Here is an 8,009-nt window from a genome sequence, read left to right on the forward strand (position 1 = left end):
TACTAAACATATACACCCTGTAAACAATAGTTATATTTAGGTGGTAGAACATAGCAAAAAATATAATCAGAAGCGGAAAAACCACACCTGCTATGGGATAAGACCTTTTGTTCTCCCTCAGTCCTGAGGTCAACAGCCAGCAGAGAGCACAACAGGGCATTGGGTACACATGCCTTAGGAAGTTCTTCCCAGTCATGTGCATTTTGTGGAAGATTAACCCAACCCCTTACCACACAGAACACTGAACAATAATATATAAGCACACAAATTGATGACAGAATTTCAATTATGTGAATGCATTCTCTTTGCTAGGTCAAAAGGAACGGCAAAACAGCCATTGCCATGTAGAGTACTTGGGAAATATTTTCAATACACAATATGGCTAACCCATCACTTGCCCTATTCAAAATGTATTCTTAAAGGACTTTCCAAGTTATAGAAGAAAACTTATCTACCCCAACTCAAAGGTGGAGAGTAGAAATGCTGACCAGTTACTCTGGTACTCCGGTTTCTTTGGTTTATGCACAACACATGGACCCCATTCACTCTTTTGTTTATTTGTTTTCAAATTTTGATTGAAACAAGTACAATTTATTTAAGTTGTATAAAAAGGATAGCATTTTTATACAGATATCTTTAAAGGCACAAAAGATTTATTCACAAGGTATGGAGGGCTTTTTGTTCCTCTGATAGACATGACTGACTTTTAGCTGTCATAATGTATTAACCTAACAGATGAAATATGTTTGTGGTTGCTCTTTATCCCTTTGTACAAGCATTAAAAAAAACTGCTGTTTTATAAAGAGACTTTTTGTTGTACTATGTGCATGCATACTACCTATTTCTAAACTTTGCCATATTGAGGCCTTTATAAACTATTGATTTATGTAATACTAGTGCAATTTTGCTTGAACGATGTTATGCATATCATAAACTTTTTCAGGTTCTTGTTTAAGTACATTTTTTAAATTGAACAGTATTTTTCATTTTGGTTATAATAGTCATTTTGCCTATGTTTCTACAATGAAGTGTTAAATACTTTATAAAAAATTGTTGACTGACTTATTTAAATGAAATTCTACATATTTAAGTGCTTGTGTTGGGTAATTTTTAAAAGAAAAGTCCTTTTTTTGTGCAGTGTAATATTCTTAGGAAACTATTTCAGTAAACATGAGACATAATTTCGTTACATCCTTAGAACATACTTTCTGGGGTAGGATTGATTTCATTACATCACTTATAAAAGCACAACAGAGAAAGCATTTTCTCTCTTCTTGAAGCAGAAACATTTTCCTTACTTTATATTTCCCTCCATCTTACATTGCTTATTGCAGACTCTTGTATTGCAATAGAAAGAGAGGTAGGTTTTTTATCCAGTAGTGTGACAATTGTATTGAACAAAACTCTTCTGCCCTTCCCATTCTCAAAAAGTGTACTTTGTGCAAAACTCAGATTCCATTAGATGCTAGTTAGGCATTGTTTTGTGTTTGAATGGTTATTGCTATGCCTACCTGGAGTATCGGAATGGAGAAGTACATATAGGTGGGTCTGATTTACTGAAGCTATCACTGAGTTATGTTAGTTATATTATCTAAAGGGGCTTTTTGTATCAGAGCTTTATAAATGTAACTGAAATTATTATTTGAAACAGAACCTATAGACTGAAGTGATCTTAATACAATTAATAGTGGTATAAATATCTAGCAAATCATATATGATACACAACCAACAAACCAACACTCAGAATCTGGCACAATGACCTGTTTTCTCACTAGGACATTGATGAAAGCCATAGTTGAGAGAGCTCAGGATACTTTTTAACCCCTACATTCCATCTACATAGGTCGTTATGTCCACATTATGCTTCACCATCCCATGTTAGTTCATTCAAGTCTGCATCAGAGTTCATTGTCTTTCTTTCTGACGTTACTTTGCCTTCAGTCCTTACAGGACAAAGATATTTTTTCAACTACTTAAATTATTTATATAGCTCTAGCTCTTTCTGTTTCAAGTCTCTTATGCAAGAAATTCAGGTGTATAATTCTCCTCCACAGTGACCATACTTTATAAATGCCATCACCAAAATGCTTCCTAAAATATACCTTTGAGCTCTGATGGAACATATTTTCTAAAAATGGGTGCTTCATTGTAAATTCTCCTTCCTACCCAAATGATTATTCATCCAAAGTAGGGGTTTTAAACCTCTTGATGTTTGGGGCCAGTTGATTCTCTGTTGTCCTTTACAAGGTTGGATAGTTAGGACTCTGCCTTCTGTCCATTAGATGCTACTAGTACCACCCAAAGTTGCAACAACCAAAATGCCTACAGACTTTGCCAAACTTCTCCTGAGGAACAAAACTGCACTTTTATTTAGAACAGATGATCTAGAGCTATGTTCTGCCTTCCACTGTTAAAAAAGTCTCAGCTGTAACAACTAACCCTCAGCATCAAAATAATGGCACTCCCAAGTTTTTAAGTCTTTAATGCTTATGATGCATGAGTTATAGAAATTTGGTATTAGTAAAGTGCCTGTACATTTAAAAAACAAAAAGCATCACTAAGGGACAAAAGTTTCACTTGGAAACTTTTACAATTTTGTGTAAATTGGGCCATTTTAGTTTATGTAACTTTTATTTGTGGCCATTTAATGTCATTTATGATTGTTTTATTTTGTTTTGTGCTTGATTATATGCTTGTTTTGTTGGTTCTTGAGGTTGAGATTTAAGCTTGTACTTTTTTTGTAGGAATGTTACTTTCTATTTTTATGATGACTCATATATGAAGTTCAATATTCAATGTATGTTATAGCTACCATAAATGAATTATAATATGCAAAATATCCACAATTTCCAAACCCTAACAGGAAAAATTGCTACATGTGATGAAGGGAATAGAAAAAAAATACACTGCTTATTTTTCTTTATCCTTTCTTGTGTCCATATCTTCACATAGCTACTCTGGATATAAAATCTGATTCCTCTCTAAGAATACTACTACTATTTACAGAGTCAACTCTTTCATGCAGTTTTACTTAAATTAAGAGACAAAGAATCCCACAGACTTGAGCAAAATATTAACTGACCACTTTTTGAAAGCTGTATTTTTCATCTTACGCCACATTCCAATTCTCATCAGCTTATTTAATGGAAAATTTTCTCAATATTAGATGATATAATTTAATGTAAATTAGAGTCATTGTTTAAATAGAAATCCTTAAATTATAACTTATAAGAAAAGGAGACACTCAAGCACTTTTTGTGAAGCTGACTACTGGGTAATACAGCAAAAAAAAAAATGATTTTGTTCTATGTATTTTGAATGTGAGAAAAACAAAAAGAGCCAGAAAATAGTTAATTTTCCACTTCTGCTACCAATTCCATTGCTAACTTAACATATCCAAAAAGCTAACACATCGAGGAAAAGATAAAGTTAATTAACAACTACAGAAGTAGTTTTATTCAGAAAAACATTTAGTTTTTTATAATATCCAGGGGCCCAGGAACATGTGCTTCATAATGTGCTGTACATGTATCTAGTCTAAAAAAAAAAAGAAATGAAATAAGTTCTTTGGTTTAAATTTTCTGTATAGATATCACACCTAAGTGGCTGTAATTTATTCTGAAAAATAGTTTCTAGTGATATCATTTTTTTGTATCCAAAGTGATCAAAAATCAAAAGAAAAATTAGTACTAAAGATGGCCTATTTGATAAATTCTATGCTTAGAATGTATCCATTGTCTCTGACGGATAGTCTGCCCCTTTAGCTGGGGTTTGTAAGATAACAGTGAACTTAAGCAATGCAGTACTGACGCTTTACTCATTTGTTCACTCCAAGATAATTTTTCAGCGTAACTTCTTCTGCAGTTTTAATACATAAAGTATGAGCCTCCTGATGCAATTGATTTCCAGACTATTCATGCCATAGTGGCTTGGAAAGCAGTAATAAAACTGTTGTAAGCTTTCAAAAGATAATGTCCATGGTGAAAACCAGAGACATCTTATTCAGATCAGTAATTTAAGTATGAGTGAGAAAATATTTTTTCACACACAGAATAAACTGTGAAATATAATCAAGAAAAATAATTTAGGAGTTTGGAATATAAGGCTGCTTATGGAGATACTTAAAAGCAATACACAGAAGCACTTGAGTGGCTCAGTCGGTTAAGCTCAGTCCTGATTTTAGCTCAGGTCATGATCTCACGATTCATGGGATGAGCCCCACATCAGTCTCTGTGCTATCAGCATGGAGCCTGCTTGGGATTCTCTCTCTCCCACTCTGTCCACCCCCCACTCTGTCTCACTCTCTCTCACAATAGAATAAACATGTAAAATATATATACAAAGTTTAGGTTTAGAGTGACTTGACTAATGAGCTAAACATTTCTCAGTGGATAATGTACAAAGATAGGTAGGAAAAAACTGGACAATGAGACTGCAAACAGAAGTAACCTCCATCCCTGCAGTCAGCTAGCATCAATGGTATCTTTGTGGAAATTTATATAAATATACAACAACAACAACCACCTCACATATTTTCACACACTGACTTTGATCTCCCATTAATTGTGAAGATGGCTCTGCTCTGCTATTTTATGTAAAATTCAATTATGTTTAGCTTCCCTGGATTATAATTTCAGTAGTCAGTACCCTTATCCAGAAAGATAACTAATCCCTAGTTTCTTATTCCTAAATATAAAATCATATTTCTTTCCATTTGCTTCTTTTTCTCCCCAAAGTGACAGTATAAGAAACCAATATTCCTCTTTGACTATTTTGTCATAACCTGTATTGCTTATTCCATTGTAAAAAAAATTTAGAAAATAAATATTAAAAAAAAAAATTACCACTAAGTTAAAGCACTAGAAATAACCAGTTACCATTTTCAAGAATTTTGGTTTGTTGTAGATCATGCATAAATTAAAATTTTCTATCCCACTTTTAAAATATAACATTTAACATTGAAATATTTGGTTTTGTGTCTTTCTCATGCTTTTATTTAATCACTTATTTTTATTCAGTTTCTGTCTACTTTTTTTATTTTTTTTAATGTTTATTTATTTACTTTGAGAGAGAGAGAGAGAGAGAGAGAGATTGAGAATTCCAAGCTGTCTGTCTGCACTGTCACCACAGAGCCTAACACAGGGCTTGATCTCACAGACTGTGAGATCATGACCTGAGCTGAAATCAAAAGTTGGACACTTGACCGACTGAGCCACACAGGTGCCCCTCAATTTCTGTTTATTCTATGTTGATTTTATATTGCTTGGTTTTATTTTTCTCTCTTGATTTAAAAGTTATTCATTTATTATTTGTTTTACTGTTAGAATATTTTTAAAGTTAAAAGTATTTAACAATTAATCCAAAATTTAAAAATAAGTCTTTTTGTTTTTCTTCTAAGATGAGAAGTTTAGCATTCTTAGATTCTCCTAATCTAACTTGCCTTCATAGTCTTTGATATAGTTTGTGGTTTTATCTTCATAATATTTAACTGAATTAGTATTTTTACATTTTTTTGTCTTCTCTTTGTTATTTGGAAATTTTCAACTATTTTTACGTTTAGTATTTCTCTTTTAAAACTCATTATTCCTAGGGACTCCTGGGTGGCTCAGTTGGTTAAGCATCCCACTCTTGATTTCAGCTCAGGTCATGATCTCTTGGGTCATAAGATCAAGCCCCGTGTCAGGCTCTGCATTGACAGCACAGAGTCTGCTTAGGATTCTCTCTCTCTCCCTCTCTCTGCCCCTCTTCCACTCTCTCTCCCTCTCAAAATAAATAAGCATTTTTCAAAATACCTTATCAATCCTTTTACTATATGAGTTTTTCATTCTTAATTTCTCTAATTCTGACTTATTTTATTGGTATATTTCATCAAACATCCTTATAAAAAACCTTCATCTGTGGTATATTTGCTGAACTGTTGTATTTATACAAATATGTCTCCAAGACCTTAAAATACAAATGTCAACTCAACTCAGTGGAGCTTTTCGCTTCCTCTAAAATTAGGTTGCACCTGCCTCACACTATTTTCTGGTATTCAGTGTTGTTAAGGATAAGTCTGAGACCAAACAGATTTTTCTTTTTTTGTAATATTTCTCCCTAGACTTAAAAGCCCAAAGCTAATTATAATAAAAGTATTTTGCCACATATGTTTTTATTAATTTTTTCTACTTACAATCTGTTTTCATCTGAGATTCGTTTTCTTCAAGATGTCTTTATTATTTCTGTGCAGATTGTTTTATTTACCACACAGAAACAGTAGTTCCTAGGTTAAGTCTTTCTTTTTCTCACATATGTATCATTTTAATAATTTTTCTTGTTTTTCTTTTATTCTAAGAGAGATTTTCAGGTTTCTGACCTGCATTTTTAATTTTCTTTTTTCCCTGCAGACTCAACTGATTTTTCATGTGTGCATATATGCATGAGTCTCAGAATGAATTTTTCCTTATTTTACTCAGCTTTGTTTTTAACTTAGTTTTTTATTGTCCCGTGTAGTGTATTTTCTTCTCAGAGCTTTCTGCCGAGGTGTCATAGTATCTATTTCCTGTGTCCTACTCACAATACCAACTAATTTCCAAAATTATCTTTTTCAACAATTCTGTAAGTCTAAGGCATGATGCCCTGATGTCTTTGTGCTATGAAATTAAAAAATAATAATAACAGTTCAAGATGCTTTTTATTTTCTCTTTTTATTTACCAATGTTTAATTACAGATACAACATTCTATTCCAGTGATGCCCAGTATACAATATTTATTTGTTTCCACATTCCATCAATTATATGCCTCTTACATAACTTTCTTGGGCCTATAACTGCAGGACTATTTCTCCCTCATTTATCCTAGTGGGTCTTTCCTAGAACCCTATATAATTATTTTCATACTCATATCCCTATATTTTTATTTACTTAAATAATGACAGAGAAGTACATGAAAACATCAATGCTCCTGTATACCATAATACCAGGATTCTTTCTGTAATTTACACCGAGTTATTCCCAAATATCTTGTCTTATATTGTGCTCTAAACTTCTGTAAATTTATTAGGGGAGAGACAGGATTTTTTAGTGTATTCACACCAATTCCCTTTCTTGGAAACCGTCTCAGATATCTGCCCTATTTTCTGGCAACATCACTCTTTGAAAGATAGTAGAACCTTGGATTGGTAGCAGTGACTGTTCAGTGGAAGATGGCTAACAACTTCCTTTTCTAACACAGATCCCAAAACTTTGCATCTTGATACAGAGCATGGGGTTTGGGGAGGGGGGATGAGCTAAAAGGGTAAGGGGCATTAAGGAGTCTACTCCTGAATCATTGTTGCACTATATGCTACCTAATTTGGATGTATATTTAAAAAAATTAAATTAGGAGAGGTAGGGAAGATGGCGGTGTAGGAGGATGCTGGGCTCACCTCGTCCTTCTGATCACTTAGATTCCATCCACATCGGCCTAAATAACCCAGAAAACTGCCAGAAGACTAGCAGAGTGGACTCTCTGGAGCCAAGCGTAGACAAGAGGCCCACGGAAGAGGGTAGGAAGGGCGGAAAGGCGGTGTGCGCTATACAGACTGGCTCGTGGTAGAGCGGCAGCCCGCCCATCAAGGCAGAGCCCCAGAGTCTGACTTAAAAAGTGGAGGGGCTGGACTGCATGAGTTCTGATAGCCAGAGGGACTTACCATCTGGAATGTTATAAGTCAACATCTCTGCTCAGAGAGCAAGAGGGCAAGAGGACACCTGGTGGGAAATGTGTTGAGCTCTGGAAGACAGAGCTTAGCTTAGAAGAAAACAAAGGCCCTGGCCAGTGCCATCTCCCTCTCCCATCCCCCAGCCAAAATCCCCAAGGGAACCAGTTCCTGTCACCAAACTTGCTTGACCGTGCAAACACCCAATGCTGTGCTTCTGTGGATCCATCCCTCTGACGGGTCTGCCTCCCTCCTGGTGCTGCAGGGTCCCTCCTGAAGGAGCCCACTGAAAACAAAGGGAGCTAAGCCTACCCCTCCCACCCCTGTGCACCT

This window comes from Lynx rufus, unplaced genomic scaffold, assembly GCF_022079265.1.
Source record: "Lynx rufus isolate CCGP_SWC_20201006 ecotype Redwood Valley unplaced genomic scaffold, mLynRuf1.p SCAF_2, whole genome shotgun sequence".
Classification (NCBI taxonomy): domain Eukaryota; kingdom Metazoa; phylum Chordata; class Mammalia; order Carnivora; family Felidae; genus Lynx; species Lynx rufus.